Source organism: Microcaecilia unicolor, chromosome 3 (genome assembly GCF_901765095.1).
Source record: "Microcaecilia unicolor chromosome 3, aMicUni1.1, whole genome shotgun sequence".
NCBI lineage: Eukaryota > Metazoa > Chordata > Amphibia > Gymnophiona > Siphonopidae > Microcaecilia > Microcaecilia unicolor.
This window is the reverse complement of record NC_044033.1, coordinates 279,149,422-279,169,367: the sequence shown is the minus strand read 5'-3', so window position 1 is coordinate 279,169,367 and position 19,946 is coordinate 279,149,422. Positions and strand designations below refer to the sequence as shown.

At 47.3% G+C, this 19,946-nt stretch overlaps 1 protein-coding gene across 2 annotated transcripts in view; it reads right to left on the bottom strand.

Annotated features, from left to right (window-relative positions):
- Nucleotides 1–19,946, bottom strand: part of CDC42EP3 (CDC42 effector protein 3) — an 83,083-nt gene that overhangs the window by 28,770 nt on the left and 34,367 nt on the right. The window contains exon 2 of one of the 2 annotated variants that reach the window (XM_030198121.1): nucleotides 14,367–14,614. The exons of the other annotated variant lie outside the window; for it this stretch is intronic. The gene's annotated coding sequence lies outside the window, so the exon portion shown is untranslated. The remainder of the gene's footprint in view (nucleotides 1–14,366; nucleotides 14,615–19,946) is intronic. 2 annotated transcript variants of the gene reach the window in all.

Below are 19,946 nucleotides of genomic sequence, written 5' to 3'. Positions count from 1 at the left end.
TGGGTAGGTCAGTGGCGATCCTAGAATTTGCAAGCAGTGTTACAGAATAAGATAAATCTGTGCTTAATATAGGCATAAGGACTTAGACCGGGTGTCAGTTGGTGTAAATCCTCACACCTAAAATTTGTGGCAGATACCGGTTTTAACACTGTTCTATAAATAATACACAACTTTGAGCAATGTTTATAGAAGAGAGGTTAGCACTCAGTTTTTTTAGTCCTAAGCAGTGGCCTGGGTCCCGTAGATTTGGCCCTGGACCCCCCCCCCCCTGCTGACGACCCTCTCGACCCCCCTCCATCCACCAGCCCACCGTTGCCTACCTTTGCTGGCGGGGGACCCCAACCCCCACCAGCTGAGGTCCTTTTCTAACGGCGCAAGGCTTTGTTCTGTTTCTGGGTCTGACGTCCTGCATGTTGTACGTGCAGGACGTCAGACTCACAGAAACAGAACGAAGCCTTGTGCTGGAAGAAGAGGACCTCGGCTGGCGGGGGTTGGGGTCCCCCGCCAGCAAAGGTAGGTGACAGCGAGTTGGCAGCGGGGGGGGGGGGGGGGAGGGTCAAAGTTGGTGGTGGGGTGGGGGCTCGGCGGCACCAGTGGGGGGGCTAAAATGTGCCCCCTCACCTCGGGCTCTTGACCCCCCCTCCCGCCGAAGTCTGGCTACACCCCTGGTCCTAAGTATTAAGTTAGTTTGCTATTATGAGGGAATAGATCCTGGTTTCCTATTGAAACGTTGCAGCTATGTGCAATTTGGGGGATTTTTTTGTAAAGTGCAATACAGATTTGCAGTTACCACATGATATGGTAACCTTGCTTGTCTTTAGATATTTGTAACTGAACAAGGTACAGTCTAGGCATCTCAGTAAGATAAGTTCTTGTTGGAAACATAATCCCTTTGAAAGACTTGCTTCCTGTCAACAAAGGTCTGATCTTTAGCATATATCATTTTGTTACAAACAATGGCAGAGCAAGGGGTGTACATTCATGGGCATGCATTGGACGCCTAAAAATTTAAATCAAATGCACATCACATGTGCTCATGTATAACTACCAGTTAATGCTCCTATAATCAACTGCATGCCTTTTTAATTTGTTGTGCCCATTCAGTCTGCACCTTAAAAAAAAACCCCAAATAGGTCAAATAAGTATAAAAAATGTTAAAATGTGGGAAAATTTCATTTTAAATGAGCATGAGAAATATGAAAATATGAATGGGGGGGGGGGGGGAAGAAGACATTGGGGTCCTTTTATTAAGGTGTGCCAAATGCTGAGAAGCCTATAGGTATAACATGGGCTTCTGAACATTTAGCACACGCTAACCGCCTTATTTCCTAAAGTGATGGGCGCCCAGATTTCAACCCAAATCGGGAGATAGGTGCCCATCTTGCAAAGGCGCCCAAATCGGTATAATCGAAAGCTGATTTTGGGCGTCTTCAACTGCACTCCGTCGCGGGAACGAACAAAGTTGATGGGGGCGTGTTGGAGGCGTGGTGAAGGTGGGACTGGGGCGTGTTTATCGGCTGAGGAGAGATGGGCGCCTTCGGCCGATAATCGAAAAAAGAAAGGCATTTTTAGTGCAAATTTAGGTCACTTTTTTGGACCCTTTTTTTCCATGAACAAGTCCCAAAAAAGTGCCCTAAATGACCAGATGACCACCGGACGGAATCAGGGATGACCACCCCTGACTCCCCCAGTGGTCACTAATCCCCTCCCACCAAAAAAAAAAACAACTTTAACAACTTTGTTTTCCAGCCTGTATGCCAGCCTCAAATGCCAAACCCAGCTCCATCACAGCAGTATGCAGGTCCCTGGAGCAGTTGTTAGTGGGTGCAGTGGACTTCAGGCAGGCGGACCCAGGCACCCCCCCACACCTATTACACTTGTGGTAGTAAATGGAAGCCCTCCCAACCACCCCCAAAACCCACTGTACCGACATGTAGGTGCCCCCACTTCAGCCATAAGGGCTATGGTAATGGTGTAGAGTTGTGGGCAGTGGGTTTTGGGGGGGGATTTGAGGGGTTCAGCACCCAAAGAAAGGGAGCTATGGACTTGGGAGGTATTTAATTTTTTTTTTACTTTTTACAAGTGCCCCCTTGGGTGCCCGATAGATGTCCTGGCATGTGAGGGGGACCAGTGCACTACGAATCCTTGCCCCTCCCACGACCCAATGCCTTGGATTTGTTCATTTTTGAGCTGGGCGCCTTCAGTTTCCATTATTGCTGGAAAACGAAACCGCCCAGCTCAAATCCGCACAAATCCGATGCATTTGCCTGGCACAAACCGTATTATCGAAAAAAAGATGGACGCCCATTTTTTCCGAAAATACGGTCTGTCCCGCCCCTTCACGTACCCGTTCTCGGACATAGACGCCCATGGAGATGGGTGTTCGCGTTCGATTATGCCCCTCCACATCCCCTGGGTTTATGGAATCACAAATATTTCTCTGCCATACTAATTAAACTTAAGGTAGACCAGGGAACCACCATAGTCACCTTCTTGTAGCAGTGAGAGTTAATATCACCAACCACTGGAATTCAGCAAATAAGACCTTCTTTAGTCTAGTGGTTTCAAAATGATTGAAATATTAACATGTGGAAACACTGAGTTAGAAACAATACTCAGTTCTTTTTAGGATATAGAAGCGCTTTGTGGATGCTGTTAGCGAGGTGCTTTGCTTAAGTGACTGGATGACACGGAATGGGCTTGTCTTGAATTTTGGGGGTAGTAGGATGGGATGTACTGCCTGTAGATCGTGGCAACTTTTGCTTAACAGTTACTATCATAGTGTGGAATTTAGGAGTAAAATTAGATTCTGTGCTCTCTGGAAAAAATCATGTGAAGCCAATGTAAGGACATCTGCAAGCTTTTGAGACAAGCTTTTAGATTGGTAATGAAAAGGTTAGCCCATTGCAATGCACTATACCTGACGTTGCCTGACTCTGGTTGCATGCATAAATGGTTGCATCTAAGTGTGTCTGTGGTGTAGCCTCATCAGATGATATCAAATTCTGATGCATGTCTGCTGACTGAGGCTTGTAGGCTGCCTAGAATTTTGCCTGATTTAAAGATTCTGCATCGGCTGCCAGTCATGTCAAAGGATTAAGATTGGTTCTCTTATTTTTCAGACATTATGCAGCAGGGTCTTGGCTATTTAAGGGCATTGGTATGTCCCTGCCAGGCCCTTGCATTCATGAAGAAGGAACTTATTGGTGGTTTCAGGATAGATGACAAGATCGGTCACAAGGAGGTCAACTATGTTCTTCCATAACACCGTGCCTGAAGGGGTTGCAGATGGAATTCAACCATGCCCATTCTTGAAAGCAACTCCATTTTGCAGAGGTTTTGGGGGATTCAGATTCATGAGACTTGTGTACTGTGGAGTAAGTTTGGTAGGCGGAATTGTGTTTATTATATTGTGTTGAAATGTCTAGTGATTTTGAATCTGTTATTGCAATTTGCCTGAACAATGTATTGTTAGCAATAATATAAACATATAAATACAAAAAGAAATATAAGGTTAATTGCAGTCTTTTACATGATACACAATAAGTGCTAAATTTGTTTGCCGTTATAAAATAATAAATCCTGTTTCCCACTGTAATGTTGGCAATTATGGATTTTTTTAAAACTAAAATGTGGTAAAAATTTGCAGTTATCACATGACAATTCTGAACATTAACTGTTGAGGGTGTTCTCTACATCCACCCAAGCACTTAATGTCTTGCCTGTCTGTATTATTTAGACTATAAGCTCTTTTGAGCAGGGACTGTCTCTTTGTATCAGGTGTTCAGCGCTGCGTGCGTCTGGTAGCGCTATACAAATGCTAATAATAATAATAATTTACTACACATTAAAGGCGAGATTCTATACAAGTTGCTTATAAAATCTGCACAGTAAACAATTATGCCTAAGTGTATTCTATAAGCAGCACCTAGATTTAGACACAGTATATAAAATACGCTTAGTTGATATTCCAGCGCCTAAACCTACATGCCTCCATTTACACCAGTGACAACATGGCATAAACTTATGCACACCGGGCCATATTCTATAACTATGTGCATAAATTTCAGAATGCCCACAAAACGCCCATTTCCCTGCCTATAGCCATGCCCCAATTGAAATGCACACATTTGAATTTAGGCACAGAATATGCTTAGTGAGTTGTACACATAAATTTTATATATTGCCAATTAGTGCTCACTATTGCTTGTTAAGTGCTGTTATCAACATTGATTTGCTTGTTAAGCTCATTAAATTATGCACGTTGTTATAGAATACACATGGATTTTGGCGTGGAACGCTAGGTGCGATATATAGAATCCAGGGGATTGTATGCAATTCTGGTCACTGTACCTCTCAAAAAAAAAGATGTAGTGGAATTGGAAAAGGCCAAAAGAAGGGCAAGCGAAATAATTGAGGGGATGGAATGACTCTCATATAAGGAAAGGCTAAAGAGGTTAGGGCTCTTCAGCTTGGAGATGGCTGAGGGGAGAAATGATAAAGGTCTATAAAATCCTGAACGGCATGGAACAGATACATAAAAACATAAGAATAGCCATAGTGGGTCAGACCAATGGTCCATCTGCCACAGTATCCTGTGAACTGATTTTTACTCTGTCAGAAAGTACAAAAGGCTAGGGGATGTTCCATGAAGTTACATAATAGCACATATAGTTAAACTCTGGAACTCAATGCTGGAGCAAGTAGTAAAAGCAGTTAATGCAACTGGGTTTAAAAAAGGTTTGGACAAATTCCTGAAGGCAATCTCCTTAAACCATTATTAAACTAGACCTGGGGTTAAGCAGAAAGGAATCTTGCTACTTTTTAGGAATCTGATCTGGGCTGGAGATGGACCTTTGGTCTGACCCAGTAGGGCAACTGTTATGTTCATATTTGAGGCAATTCAATAAATTGGCATCTGTCACGGTCGTGCCCTGGTTTCAGGCTCTCAGTCATCTCGCCCCCTGGTGGCCAGGCCTGCTGGCTGCATTGGATTGTCTGTGTGCTGTTTCCCGTTCCAGACTTCAGCCGAGTCCAGTCCGGATCTTATTTATTTTTTATTTATGTATTTATTTTTATTTTTATTTTATTACATTTGTATCCCACATTTTCCCACCTATTTGCAGGCTCAATGTGGTTTACAGAGTCTTGTTATGGCATTAACATAACAGGATATCAGATACAATTAGTGATATATTAAGATTAAGTGGGGGCATAGAAAAGAGTTAGATGGGTGAGTATAGAAGGTAGATTGTCTTAACTGGTTGGGTTGGCGAAATAGTTAAGTGGGTTATGGGTTTTCTTTGTAGGCCTTGTTGAAGAGATATGTCTTCAGAGATTTATGAAAGTTGGTTATTTCGTCAATTGTTTTCAAATCCTTAGGTAATGCATTCCACAGTTGCGTGCTCATGTAGGAGAAGGTAGTGGCATGTAACAGCTTGTATTTTAGTCCTTTGCAGCTGGGGAACTGCAGATTGAGGAATCCGCGGGCTGTTCTTTTAGTGTTTCTAGGAGGCAGGTCCACGAGATTTAGCATGTAGGTTGGGGCGTCTGCATGGATGATTTTGTGTACAATCGTGCATATCTTGAACGTGATGCGTTCCTTAAGTGGGAGCCAGTAAAGTTTCTCTCATAGGGGTCTTGCACTTTCATATTTAGTTTTCCAAATATGAGTCTGGCGGCAGTGTTCTGGGCTGTTTGGAGTTTTTTGATAGTCTGTTCTTTGCATCCAGCATATAGTGCGTTGCAGTAGTACAAGTGACTTATTACCATAGATTGTACTAGGGTACGGAAGATGTATCTCGGGAAGAAAAGTTTTACTCTTTTGAGTTTCCACATGGAGAAGAACATTTTTTTCGTCATATTCTTCACGTGGGTATCGAGTGTGAGGTTTCTATCAATGGTAACTCCAAGGATTTTCAGATTTTGTGAGACGGGAAGAGAATAATATGGTATGGTTATGGTGGTGAAGTTGTTTGTGTTATATTGTGAGGTGAGTATGAGATATTGTGCTTTTTCTGCGGCCTGCCAGACTTGCTTGCCTTGTTTGAGCCTGCACAGCACCCTTAGCTGCCTGGTGATTGCTGCAGTGAATCTCAGCTGCTGCTGGGCTTATTAGCCATTTGGAACCTCTCTGCTTTGCCTTTGCATCACCTAAGGCCCTGGTTTGTTGGTGCTTGTTGCACTTCTGCCTAGCTTGGTTTTTATTCTAGTTCCTTGTCTGATGCTAGTTAGTCTGTGTGTAGTTTAGCTTAGGGTTATTGTTTGTTTCCTAGACTTGTTCCTTGTCTGTCTTTTGTGTTTAGTTTCTGTTTGTCTGTGTTTCTTGTTCAGTGGCTGCTTGGCAGCTTTCAGTTCTGTCTCGTGTTTGCCAGTGTTTGTTCCCTGTTTTAGTGGCTGCTTGCAGCTTCCAGTTCCTGCCCTGTCCTGTAAGTCCTGTCGGCTGCCTGCAGCCAGGGGCTCAACTCCTGGGGAAGGGTGGCTAGTGCAGATGAAGTCTTGCTGCTCCTATCTGAGTTCTGTCTTGTTCCTGGTGTGGGGTGGTTTTGCCTGCCACTGCCGCTCACTAACCTAGTTCCTGCTTTTGAAAACGTGACAGAATGCAAAGGCCATGAGCTCGGCAAGATCACCCTACCTGCTGGGTCTCCGGCCTATGACTTTTTCGTTTGTTGGCACTCCGGGGTTCTGGCCAAGGGCAGCTCCTAGTTCTAGTTCGGATTCCGGTCTCGCCTCAGTTTCTGACTTTTATTGTGGGATAACGCTCCAGGATTACTGTGATAGACTATGTTCTGATCCGGCCTTGAAAAATACTCCTGAAGCGGCTGCTGAGAGGGAACGCCTCGGGGGGCTTGGGTTCCAGATAAACCCAGTTTCCGCCATTGATCCTAAGACCTTGCTCTTCAAGTACCTTAACCTACTTATCTCCGATCCAGGCTTGCGAGATACTCCAGAAGCTACCTTTGAAAGAAGATGTCTGAGAAGTCCCGAGTTTTTGGCTCGCCTGCCGCCTTTTTGGAGGCCCAGTTTAGCTTCTGTTCTGAGTCTCGGCCAAGATGCTGAGTCCACTCCGAGTTTGCGTTCCAGCCAAGATGATGCTGAGTCCGCTCAGAGTTTGAGTTCCAGCCAAGATGATGCTGGGTCCGCTCCGAGTTTGAGTTCCAGCCAAGATGATGCTGAGTCCACTCCGAGTTTGAAGTCCAGCTTAGATGATGCTGAGTCCACTCTGAGTTTGAGTTCCAGCCAAGATGATGCTGAGTCCACTCTGAGTTTGAAGTCCAGCCAAGATGATGCTGAGCCCACTCTGAGTCTGGATCAAGTTGTAGTTTCAGCCAGGAGACTGAGTCCAGGCAGAGTCCCAGCTGAGTTCCAGCTCCAGTCAAGATGCTGAGCCTAAGACAAGTTCCAGCTCCAGTCAAGCTGCTGAGTCCAGGCCGAGTTCCAGTTCAAGTCAAGATGCTGAGTCCAGACCGAGTCACAGTTCCAGCCTAGATGCTGCACCTAAGCCGAGTTCCAGTTCCAGCCAAGATGCGGAGTCCAAGTCAAGTTTCAGTTCCAGCCAAGTTGCTCAGTCCCAACTGAGTTCAAGCTCCAGCCCAGCTGCCTCTGGTCATGTTTTGAAGCTCCTCCGCAGGTTTCACCATTGCTACCCATGGAGACCTGAATTCCCCGTAGAAGTCGGGGGGGGGGGGGGGGAACTTGAGGAGGAGGTACTGTCATGGTCGTGCCCTGGTTTCAGGCTGTCAGTCATCTCGCCCCCTGGTGTACAGGCCTGGTGGCTGCATTGGATTGTCTGTGTGCTGTTTCCCGTTCCAGACTTCAGCCCAGTCCAGTCCGGATCTTCCGGCCTGCCAGACTTGCTTGTCTTGTTTGAGCCTGCACAGCACCCGTAGCTGCCCGGTGATTGCTGCAGCTGAATCTCAGCTGCTGCTGGGCTTATTAGCCATTTGGAACCTCTCTGCTTTGCCTTTGCATCGCCTCCTCGGCAGTGGCCCAAGGGCTCACAAACCTAGTTCCTGCTTTTGAAAACCTGACAGCTTCTCAATTTAGGTGCTGTAATGAAGCACACAGTGCCAATTCTGCAATGGCGCTTAAGAACACCTAAGTCATTATAGAATACTAGTGCAAACCAGTATTGACATGCCAAAACTTAGGTGCCTTCAGCTAGCTTGGCCCTAAGCTCTGGAACTCTCTTCCCCCTTCCCTCAGGTCTGCCCCTTCCCTTCCCTTCTTCAAAGTTCTCCTCAAAACCCACCTTTTCTCTCTGGTCTATGACCTCCCCTGCTCCCTTCCTAGGCTTTTCTCTTGCCCCTCCTGATATTTCTTTTTTGACTCTGGCTTTGATTCCCCCCCCCCTTTTTTTTCTAGACTCATGTCCTTTCCTTCTAGCTCCTTTTCTTCTTCACCACTGTTATACTTTTCTTTTCCAGTATTGTACCAAGGGCAGGGTGGTGGGGGCAGTTAGTCCCGGGTGCAGGCAGCAAGGGAGTACACGGAGCACTCGCATACAGTAGCTGTTGGCTATACCAACAGCTATGCGAGTTACTTCCTGTTCTGGGGCAGTGGACCAGCAGAGCCAACAGCTGTGTGACTGCTCTGTGCACCCCCTTGCTAGGAGGAAGGGTGGTGGGGGGATGCACCTCGGTGGGGGGGGGGGGGGGGGGGGGGTTGGGTGATGTGCCTCAGAGAAGTGTGATGCACCTTGGGGGTGACACAACTCAGGGGGGCACAGCGGTGACCCACCTGGGTGGCAAGCAAGGTGGGTATGCCACTGTTCTTTTGTTAACTGCTTAGTCGTCTTTCATGATTTATTTTTGCTTTATCAAGTCTGAAAAATAAATAAATAGAAGGTATAAATGGTTGCATCTAAGTATGTCATGTGACATGTGTAACTGATGGTATTCTATAAGTTATGTGTGTTACTTGGCACCAAGCCAATGGTGCTACTTTATAGAATTGCACTTATGTGTGAAAATGCCAATGAAAGCCACCTTTGATGTGCATCAGTGGCACATAGATCTAGGTAAGAGTTTATAGAATTGCTCTGTGGCTCTTAAACCTTCATTTTACCTTCCCTTGTCACTGTTCTTCCAAGGAGCTTATGGAGAACACCTGGAATATGCTGAACTACAACATCATCATTTTGGGATATCTCCAGAAAGTAAGTTATAACATTACCAGCCAATACTCAATAAAAGCTGAGTTTCTAAATTTAAGGTCAAAAGTTAGGAGTGGAGGAGTAGCCTAGTGGTTAGTGCAGTGGCCTTTGATCCTGGGGAACTGAGTTCAATTCTCACTGCAGCTCCTTGTGACTCTGGGCAAGTCACTGAACTCTCCATAGCCCCTGGTACAAAATAAGTACCTGAATATATGTAAACCGCTTTGAATGTAGTTGCAAAAACCTCAGAAAGGCAGTATATCAAGTCCCATTTCCATTTCCAAGTTTTCCCTCTATTTTTAATCAAGCATAGCAGCCTAAGGCGTGAAGTTATCAAAGTGGTTATCAAGATGGCTTGTATTATTACAACTAGTGCTATATTAGCACAGGTCCCATTTTATGCAATGAGACCTAGGGGTATGTTTACTAAGGCAAGCTATAGGCGCGTTAGCATTTTTAACACATATTAATGGTTGACGTACGTTAAACACTAATGCGCCCATAGGAACGTATTGGTGCGCTAGCGTTTAATGTGCCTTAACTTTAAAGGCACATTAAAAATGCTAACGCACCTTAGTAAACATACCCCCTAGTTACTAGTAACCTGGGTTAACAGTAAAATAGCACGTCTTAATGGCAGCCCACAATGATAGCTTCCTCCTTAAATACAGGTGAATTTTCAGCAGACAAATTAGGGGGGAAAGTTATCAACCTAGGCTACCATTAAGATGGATTATTTTATAGTTAAACTAGGTTATTAGCAACTAGGTCTCATTGCTTAAAATGAGTCCTATGCTAAAACAGCATATGTTTTGATAAAATAGCCCATTGTAATGGTAGCCTATGCTGATAACTTTCCTCCTCCACCCTTAACAGCTTAAAAGGATGCTCCTAAATGGATAGGCCTGGCATTCATTTGTCTAGATATATGAGCCTAATTTAAATGTGTAGAGCTGAAAATCAGTACTAAATGCCTAACTCCCCCTTCCCTCAACAATCTGCCCCTGTTGTCATCTATTTTTTTTAAACCTCTAAATGTATGAGTTCGTTAAAATTTTGAGCATAAATTTATGCCCTTAGCCCTCGTAAATTTTCAAAGTGGATAATTTATGAGCCTACCTCTCATACCCCCGTTTACTAAGCCATGCTATTGGCTGCCGCAATACAATGCTGACACAGTCCATTCAAAGTGAATGCGATGTCAGCATTAGCGAATGGCAGCCGCTAGCATGGCTTAGTAAACAGGGGGGAAAGTTAGAAGCATAAACCTTTTGAATATGCACCTCAGTGTGTTCAGCTGTTGCCCACTTTAGTGTTTTCTTCCTTTCTATATCCCATTGTTTGAAGAATTTCGGAATACTATTAGAATCCACACTGGAGTATAGACAGTGACCCATGTGTTCAGCATTACATCAAACCTCCTTCCATCCTTCCCCCTCCACTTCCAGAATGGAGAAGTCATTTTCATTTAAAACAAATGCTGAATGTCCTCAAAATTAAAGCATGTTATTCAAAAGTGACTTGTCTCTCTTCCTAAAACAACTGTTTATACAACTGTAATGCCAGTCTGTGATGCAAATCTATACCTAATTTAGTTGCTCCTGTTCTATTGGGTCTATTTTCTATGTGAAAGGAGGGCAGCTTTCTGCCTCCTTTTTAAACAACATTTAGCCTAACACTAAAAAACCTTGGAACTTGCAAGAGCCTCTTTTCTAATTAGCTAGTCTGTGTTGTACCTCAGTGAACTATGTGAGGGGAAAGAGAATAATATTGGTTTAATAACACATTAAAAAGTGGCAGATAAGGACCAATTGACCACTCCAGTCTGCCCAGTTGTCTTCCCTTCTGCTTTTCTACCCAGTAGTGTAGTAAGGGAGGGGCGGTCCGCCCCAGATACCATCTTAGCAGGGGCACCAGCAATGCCGACTTTGGCTGGCACACTGCTTCTTCTGGCACCACTCCCCGAGTCCCCCAGAAAATCAGCCCTCATCATAAGTGCCAGTTTTAATGATGACCCCCAGCGGACGCAGGGTGCGCTCCTTCTGACCCCAACTGCTGCTGCAGCATGCATCCAGCCTCTCGTTGACATGCAGTCATCAAAAGTCAACGCGGGACCTCCAAGCCGCATGCAAGCTGATGACTTTGCAGCATCCAGCACCCCCCACCCCCACCTCGGAGACACAGACTTCCTGTTTCTGTGGAAGGTGAGATGCTGCAGAGTCATCAGCATGCAGCTGGGAGGTCCTGCTTGCCTTGTGATGATGACCATCGCCGCTGCATCTATGATCCTTTGGCATCAGTGAGGCTGTAGGGAACTTAAGGGAAGGGAGCTGCTGCTGGGGACCACTAGCATAGTAAGAAGGGGCGGGGAGGGCTCTCAACCCTTTTGCCATCAGTGCACACCTGATGAATGATGCTCATGTGCACGATATGCTGCATACAGGAATAAAAAGATGAACAAAAGTCCCACAACAATATCAGAAAAGTAAGCAAAGTGGGAAATAAAACTAAAAAAGAACTAATAAAGACAGAGGTCTTTATTGAAAGAACTGTACTAAAAAAAAAACCTGACAATATAAACAGTGGAAGAGAATGGACCCAGGAAAACGAACTCAACGTGGCCGTGCTATACTGTGCAAAGGACCATCATGGGGCTAAATGTGAATATATAGTCTGCATCCATATCAACCTCCTCCTCCTCCCAACAGTGGCTGCAGAGTACAGCTAGGACATTTCCCCCAAAACTTTTCCACTGCTGGTGTCATCTCAGTAACACTGCCAGGCATACTGTGAAATAATTACTCCACCCAGCAAAAACAAACAAACAATAAGTACATGTGTAGTAAACCTGTCATACCATAACAGCATCAAATCCAAACACTCAAAACAGCCAGCAGCACTGCAGCATCAGTGCATGTTCTACTGGAAAAACACAACAAATAACACTGCTACACATTTCTACGCACCAGTGAAATATCACCACACATAACACACAGTCAGACCTTCACCCAATATAGAATAGCTGACCACAGCATACAAAAGTGGAGACAAAAACTGAAATGGAAGCCAACAACCTACTCTGTATGCAGAGCAGAACTGGAGAACTAGAAACACATATAAACTGCCTCTTATATTAAGCAAAATATAAAGATAGATAAACATTCCCAAAAATGGCAGTCACCCCATCACTTCTCCCCCTTAATTTTTCCAAGTCAAATTCTTCTCTGCAACCATCCTCTGCCAGCAGAAAGCCACCAGTCTCTCTTCCCTCCTTCTTACTGGGAGCAATGCAGCAGCAGGACTGTCTTCCAGCCTTTAGAATGGCAGAAAAATCAGCAGGGAAGATATCGATGGCTCCTTCATTCTGCCTGGCAACCAATGTCATGGTGGTGGAGCAGGTTCTGGGCATTTACAGCATGCACCACTCTCTCTCATTCTCCTGCTATCTGTGTCACTTCTGGGTACTGGGTCCCACAGAAGAAAACAGTCCATGTCCCCAATGAGGTACAGAGAGCATCAGCAGTGTCACTTCCAGGACAGGCATGGAAAGAGAGTCATTGTCCCAGTGGGCCCAGAACAAGAAGAGACAGTGAAGGGAAAACGTCACCCTGTCGGGCCCAGCAAAAGAGCAATTAATCATATCCTGCTCAGGTTAAGGAGGAAAGTGTAGCCTCCTGCTGGCCTAGCGAAACACTTCCCATCTTTTTGCTACATGCTAGCATGTTAGAACAGACATTTCAGAACTGCCACAGGAAATGCATGTACGTGTCAATACCTGATTCCCCTCCCCCATCTGTCATCTACCTGACTTCTTAACCTACCACCCTAACTGCATGTGTCATGATGATAATCACAGTCACTTCATGTAGATCACTCTAACCATCTTAAAAATCTGATGCAGCCAGACCACTGATATTATGGTTTAACTATGATCGTTCCATGCAAGTTACCACCATTCTTTTTGAAAGACCAATACAAGTGCACTATCACTTTCTGCCCATCAACTTATATTTGCCTTCTTTTGGCCCCTCTAACATTCCATATTGCTGAGAAACACTGTGGCTCTTCCTCCATTTCCTATTAATTCTCCACCTCCCTACCCCCACCCCCAAGCTGCCCCTACCACTGTAACCTGTACATACAATGCATATTTGAGCTCAGTTATGACTACAGTTGTCACCATCACCGCCACTTTGGCCAGTGGTTTATTCCAGGAATTTATCACCCTCTCAGTAACCAGGCATCTTCTCTTACTTCAGTGGTTCCCAAACCTGGTCCTGGAGGCATCCTAGCTAGTCAGGTTTACAGGATATACACAATGAATATTCATGAGAGAGATCTGCATGCAGTGGAGGCAGTGCATGCAAATCTCTCTCATAAATACTCATCATTGCGGATATCCTGAAAACTCTCTGGGTGCCTCCAGGACCAGGTTCGGGAATCACTCTTACTTCCATTAAACCTTCAGCTTCCTATTATGGCTCCCTTCTATGAAAAATTCCATTCCCCCAACCTTTTTAAAAATATATTTGTGGCAAGCCTTAACAGCAGCTTAATTGGTTTTTAAATTTATCACATAACAGTTGAGTAGATATTTATTGTATGTCTAAGAATCCAGTGCTACAACTGGTCTTTTTCAATTTAGCAGCCCAAAATAGCCTGCTCTCTGGCAAACGATTTGCTCACTGATGTCGTTGATTACGTAGTAACTTAACAATCTAACCTTCAAATGCAAGTTTATTTTTAAACCGATTCCTGCCACCCACCATCACTTCCCTGCAAGCATACAAACAGGCTGCCAAAAGAAACCTAGCAGCAGGCACTCTTTTAGCATACAGCCTTCAATTAAAAAAAAAATCACTAACGATTAATATGCAAAATCCACAGCAAAAGGGTTAGGCTCAGCACGTCAGAAGACTCTCCCCTCTCCCCCTGCAAAGCAAAATGTAAAAGCACAACATATTGTCTTTCTTTACTGAAAACTCTTAAATTGACTCTAGGCATTGTCTAGACAATTGGGTTGTACTCTTTTTCAATCCCATGGATATAAAAACTAGTGAGCATTTTGAAGGTTTTTGCTGCATGTCTTACGCAAGCTCCTAGCCTTTAAATGTTCTCATGCAAAACCCATGATTTATTTTACAGAAGACAAAGATAGCTAGCAGAGTACCAGCTGATGCAAGACATCTTTTTCTGTGATTAACAGACCTACCCGTCCTCAGAGTTAGTCCATTGCTGGGGCTCAGCAGTGTTTTTGCACGATTTCTAGGCCTGAGACTACCAACAGCAGCCTGTCCTCAGTACACTCCTTCTGCTCCTTGCCATCAGAACTCATCATTCTGCTTTATTCAGCCTCCTGCAGAAGCACCTCGATTTCCCTTCCTCCTTCAGAATGGTGTTTTGTTTTGGGATCGGGAGCCGGCCCGGCCGCACTGAAGTGAGATTTGCATGCCTTTTTGGCTAGGGGAAGGAGGAAGACAGCTGTTTTCTTGGAAGACGCCTCTTCCCTATCTTAAGCTCAGACACAGCAGCATCCCTTTCACCACCTGTGGTAGTCTGTCAGCATTCTAGGGCTGCACCCAGCAAGCCTTGTAAATACGAGAGCAAAGCTGGTGGTGCCATCTACTGGCTTTGAAGAAAATACTAATGCATCAATTATTCCAGCCTCCAGTTATAAAGAGATTTGGGACAACATTGAAACTCCGTAGTTGTAATAATAGCATAGTAAAATAGTAAATGATTGCAGGTAAAGATCTGTATGGTCCACCCAGTCTGCCCAACAAGGCAGCCAGAACTGTACCTGCCACTCGATGCAGGCTACACCTCTCTATGCCCTGTTTAAATGTGAAAGTCTGTGGTACCATGAGTAAGGGCAGGCCACAGAGTCCGGAAAGACCAGCCACACACACTCCACAAGTTACAGTGAAAATAAAGCGAATGCTACATACCTGTAGAAGGTATTCTCCGAGGACAGCAGGCTGATTGTTCTCACTGATGGGTGACGTCCACGGCAGCCCCTCCAATCGGAATCTTCACTAGCAAAGGCCTTTGCTAGCCCTCGCGCGCCGATGCGCACCGCGCATGCGCGGCCGTCTTCCCGCCCGAAACCGGCTTGTGCCGGCCAGTCTCATATGTAGCAAGACAAAGAGAAGGGAAGACACAACTCCAAAGGGGAGGCGGGCGGGTTTGTGAGAACAATCAGCCTGCTGTCCTCGGAGAATACCTTCTACAGGTATGTAGCATTCGCTTTCTCCGAGGACAAGCAGGCTGCTTGTTCTCACTGATGGGGTATCCCTAGCCCCCAGGCTCACTCAAAACAACAACCATGGTCAATTGGGCCTCGCAACGGCGAGGACATAACTGAGATTGACCTAAAAAAATTTACCAACTAACTGAGAGTGGAGCCTGGAACAGAACAAACAGGGCCCTCGGGGGGTGGAGTTGGATCCTAAAGCCCAAACAGGTTCTGAAGAACAGACTGCCCGAACCGACTGTCGCGTCGGGTATCCTGCTGCAGGCAGTAATGAGATGTGAATGTGTGGACAGATGACCACGTCGCAGCTTTGCAAATTTCTTCAATAGAGGCTGACTTCAAGTGGGCTACCGACGCAGCCATGGCCCTAACATTATGAGCCGTGACATAACCCTCAAGAGCCAGCCCCGCCTGGGCGTAAGTGAAGGAAATGCAATCTGCTAGCCAATTGGATATGGTGCGTTTCCCCACAGCCACTCCCCTCCTATTGGGATCAAAAGAAACAAACAATTGGGCGGACTGTCTGTTGGGCTGTGTCCGCTCCAGATAGAAGGCCAATGCTCTCTTGCAGTCCAATGTGTGCAGCTGAAGTTCAGCAGGGCAGGAATGAGGACGGGGAAAGAATGTTGGCAAGACAATTGACTGGTTCAGATGGAACTCCGACACAACCTTCGGCAAGAACTTAGGGTGAGTGCGGAGGACTACTCTGTTATGATGAAATTTGGTGTAAGGGGCCTGGGCTACCAGGGCCTCAAGCTCACTGACTCTACGAGCTGAAGTAACTGCCACCAAGAAAATGACCTTCCAGGTCAAGTACTTCAGATGGCAGGAGTTCAGTGGCTCAAAAGGAGGTTTCATCAGCTGGGTGAGAACGACATTGAGATCCCATGACACTGTAGGAGGCTTGACAGGGGGCTTTGACAAAAGCAAACCTCTCATGAAGCGAACAACTAAAGGCTGTCCTGAGATCGGCTTACCTTCCACACGGTAATGGTATGCACTGATCGCACTAAGGTGAACCCTTACGGAGTTGGTCTTGAGACCAGACTCAGACAAGTGCAGAAGGTATTCAAGCAGGGTCTGTGTAGGACAAGATCGAGGATCTAGGGCCTTGCTGTCACACCAGACGGCAAACCTCCTCCATAGAAAGAAGTAACTCCTCTTAGTGGAATCTTTCCTGGAAGCAAGCAAGATACGGGAGACACCCTCTGACAGACCCAAAGAGGCAAAGTCTACGCTCTCAACATCCAGGCCGTGAGAGCCAGGGACCGGAGGTTGGGATGCAGAAGAGCCCCTTCGTCCTGCGTGATGAGAGTCGGAAAACACTCCAATCTCCACGGTTCTTCGGAGGACAACTCCAGAAGAAGAGGGAACCAGATCTGACGCGGCCAAAAAGGAGCAATCAGAATCATGGTGCCTCGGTCTTGCTTGAGTTTCAACAAAGTCTTCCCCACCAGAGGTATGGGAGGATAAGCATACAGCAGACCCTCCCCCCAGTCCAGGAGGAAGGCATCCGACGCCAGTCTGCCGTGGGCCTGCAGCCTGGAACAGAACTGAGGGACTTTGTGGTTGGCTCGAGATGCGAAGAGATCTACCAAGGGGGTGCCCCACACCTGGAAGATCTGTCGCACTACATGGGAATTGAGCGACCACTCGTGAGGTTGCATAATCCTGCTCAACCTGTCGGCCAGACTGTTGTTTACGCCTGCCAGATATGTGGCTTGGAGCACCATGCCGTGACGGCGAGCCCAGAGCCACATGCTGACGGCTTCCTGACACAGGGGGCGAGATCTGGTGCCCCCCTGCTTGTTGACGTAGTACATGGCAACCTGGTTGTCTGTCTGAATTTGGATAATTTGGTGGGACAGCCGATCTCTGAAAGCCTTCAGAGCGTTCCAGATTGCTCGTAACTCCAGAAGATTGATCTGCAGATCTCGTTCCTGGAGGGACCAGCTTCCTTGGGTGTGAAGCCCCTCGACATGAGCTCCCCACCCCAGGAGAGACGCATCCGTGGTCAGCACTTTTTGTGGCTGAGGAATTTGGAAAGGACGTCCCAGAGTCAGATTGGACCAAATCGTCTACCAATACAGGGATTCGAGAAAACTCGTGGACAGGTGGATTACGTCTTCTAGATCCCCAGCAGCCTGAAACCACTGGGAAGCTAGGGTCCATTGGGCAGATCTCATGTGAAGGCGGGCCATGGGAGTCACATGGACTGTGGAGGCCATGTGGCCTAGCAATCTCAACATCTGCCGAGCTGTGATCTGCTGGGACGCTCGCACCCGCGAGACGAGGGACAACAAGTTGCTGGCTCTCGTCTCTGGGAGATAGGCGCGAGCCGTCCGAGAATCCAGCAGAGCTCCTATGAATTCTAGTCTCTGCACTGGGAGAAGATGGGACTTTGGATAATTTATCACAAACCCCAGTAGCTCCAGGAGGCGAATAGTCATCTGCATGGACTGCAGGGCTCCTGCCTCGGATGTGTTCTTCACCAGCCAATCGTCGAGATATGGGAACACGTGCACCCCCAGCCTGCGAAGTGCTGCTGCTACTACAGCCAAGCACTTTGTGAACACCCTGGGCGCAGAGGCGAGCCCAAAGGGTAGCACACAGTACTGGAAGTGACGTGTGCCCAGCTGAAATCGCAGATACTGTCTGTGAGCTGGCAGTATCGGGATGTGTGTGTAGGCATCCTTCAAGTCCAGAGAGCATAGCCAATCGTTTTCCTGAATCATGGGAAGGAGGGTGCCCAGGGAAAGCATCCTGAACTTTTCTTTGACCAGATATTTGTTCAGGGCCCTTAGGTCTAGGATGGGACGCATCCCCCCTGTTTTCTTTTCCACAAGAAAGTACCTGGAATAGAATCCCAGCCCTTCTTGCCTGGATGGCATGGGCTCGACCGCATTGGCGCTGAGAAGGGCGGAGAGTTCCTCTGCAAGTACCTGCTTGTGCTGGAAGCTGTAAGACTGAGCTCCCGGTGGACAATTTGGAGGTTTTGAGGCCAAATTGAGGGTGTATCCTTGCCGGACTATTTGGAGAACCCACTGATCGGAGGTTATGAGAGGCCACCTTTGGTGAAAAGCTTTCAACCTCCCTCCGACTGGCAGGTCGCCCGGCACTGACACTTGGATGGCGGCTATGCTCTGCTGGAGCCAGTAAAAAGCTCGTCCCTTGCTTTTGCTGGGGAGCCGAGGGGCCTTGCTGAGGCGCGCGCTGCTGACGAGAGCGAGCGCGCTGGGGCTTAGCCTGGGCCGCAGGCTGTCGAGAAGGAGGATTGTACCTACGCTTGCCAGAAGAGTAGGGAACAGTCTTCCTTCCCCCGAAAAATCTTCTACCTGTAGAGGTAGAGGCTGAAGGCTGCCGGCGGGAGAACTTGTCGAATGCGGTGTCCCGCTGGTGGAGCTGCTCTACCACCTGTTCGACTTTCTCTCCAAAAATGTTATCCGCACGGCAAGGCGAGTCCGCAATCCGCTGCTGGATTCTATTCTCCAGGTCGGAGGCACGCAGCCATGAGAGCCTGCGCATCACCACACCTTGAGCAGCGGCCCTGGACGCAACATCAAAGGTGTCATACACCCCTCTGGCCAGGAATTTTCTGCACGCCTTCAGCTGCCTGACCACCTCCTGAAAAGGCTTGGCTTGCTCAGGGGGGAGCGCATCAACCAAGCCCGCCAACTGCCGCACATTGTTCCACATGTGTATGCTCGTGTAGAGCTGGTAGGACTGAATTTTGGCCACGAGCATAGAGGAATGATAGGCCTTCCTCCCAAAGGAGTCTAAGGTTCTAGAGTCCTTGCCCGGGGGCGCCGAAGCATGCTCCCTAGAACTCTTAGCCTTCTTTAGGGCCAGATCCACAACTCCAGAATCATGAGGCAACTGAATGCGCATCAGATCTGGGTCCCCATGGATCCGGTACTGGGACTCGATCTTCTTGGGGATGTGGGGATTAGTTAAAGGCTTGGTCCAGTTCGCCAGCAATGTCTTTTTTAGGACATGGTGCATGGGTACAGTGGACGCTTCCTTAGGTGGAGAAGGATAGTCCAGGAGCTCAAACATTTCAGCCCTGGGCTCGTCCTCCACAACCACCGGGAAGGGGATGGCCGTAGACATCTCCCGGACAAAGGAAGCAAAAGACAGACTCTCAGGAGGAGAAAGCGGACTTTCAGGAGAGGGAGTGGGATCGGAAGGAAGACCCTCAGACTCCTCGTCAGAGAAATATCTGGGGTCTTCTTCCTCTTCCCACGAGGCCTCACCCTCGGTGTCAGACACAAGTTCACGGACCTGTGTCTGCAACCGTGCCCGACTCGACTCCGTGGAGCCACGTCCACGATGGGGGCGTCGAGAGGTAGACTCCCTCGCCCGCATCGGCGAAGCTCCCTCCGCCGATGTAGTCGGGGAGCCTTCCTGGGAGGCGACGGCAGCCGGTACCGCACGTGGCACCGACGCTGGAAACCTCACCTCGGGCGATGGGCCAGCCGGCACCACGCTCGACGGTACCGGTGGCGCAAGCACCGCCGGTACCGGAGGGGTAGGGCGCAA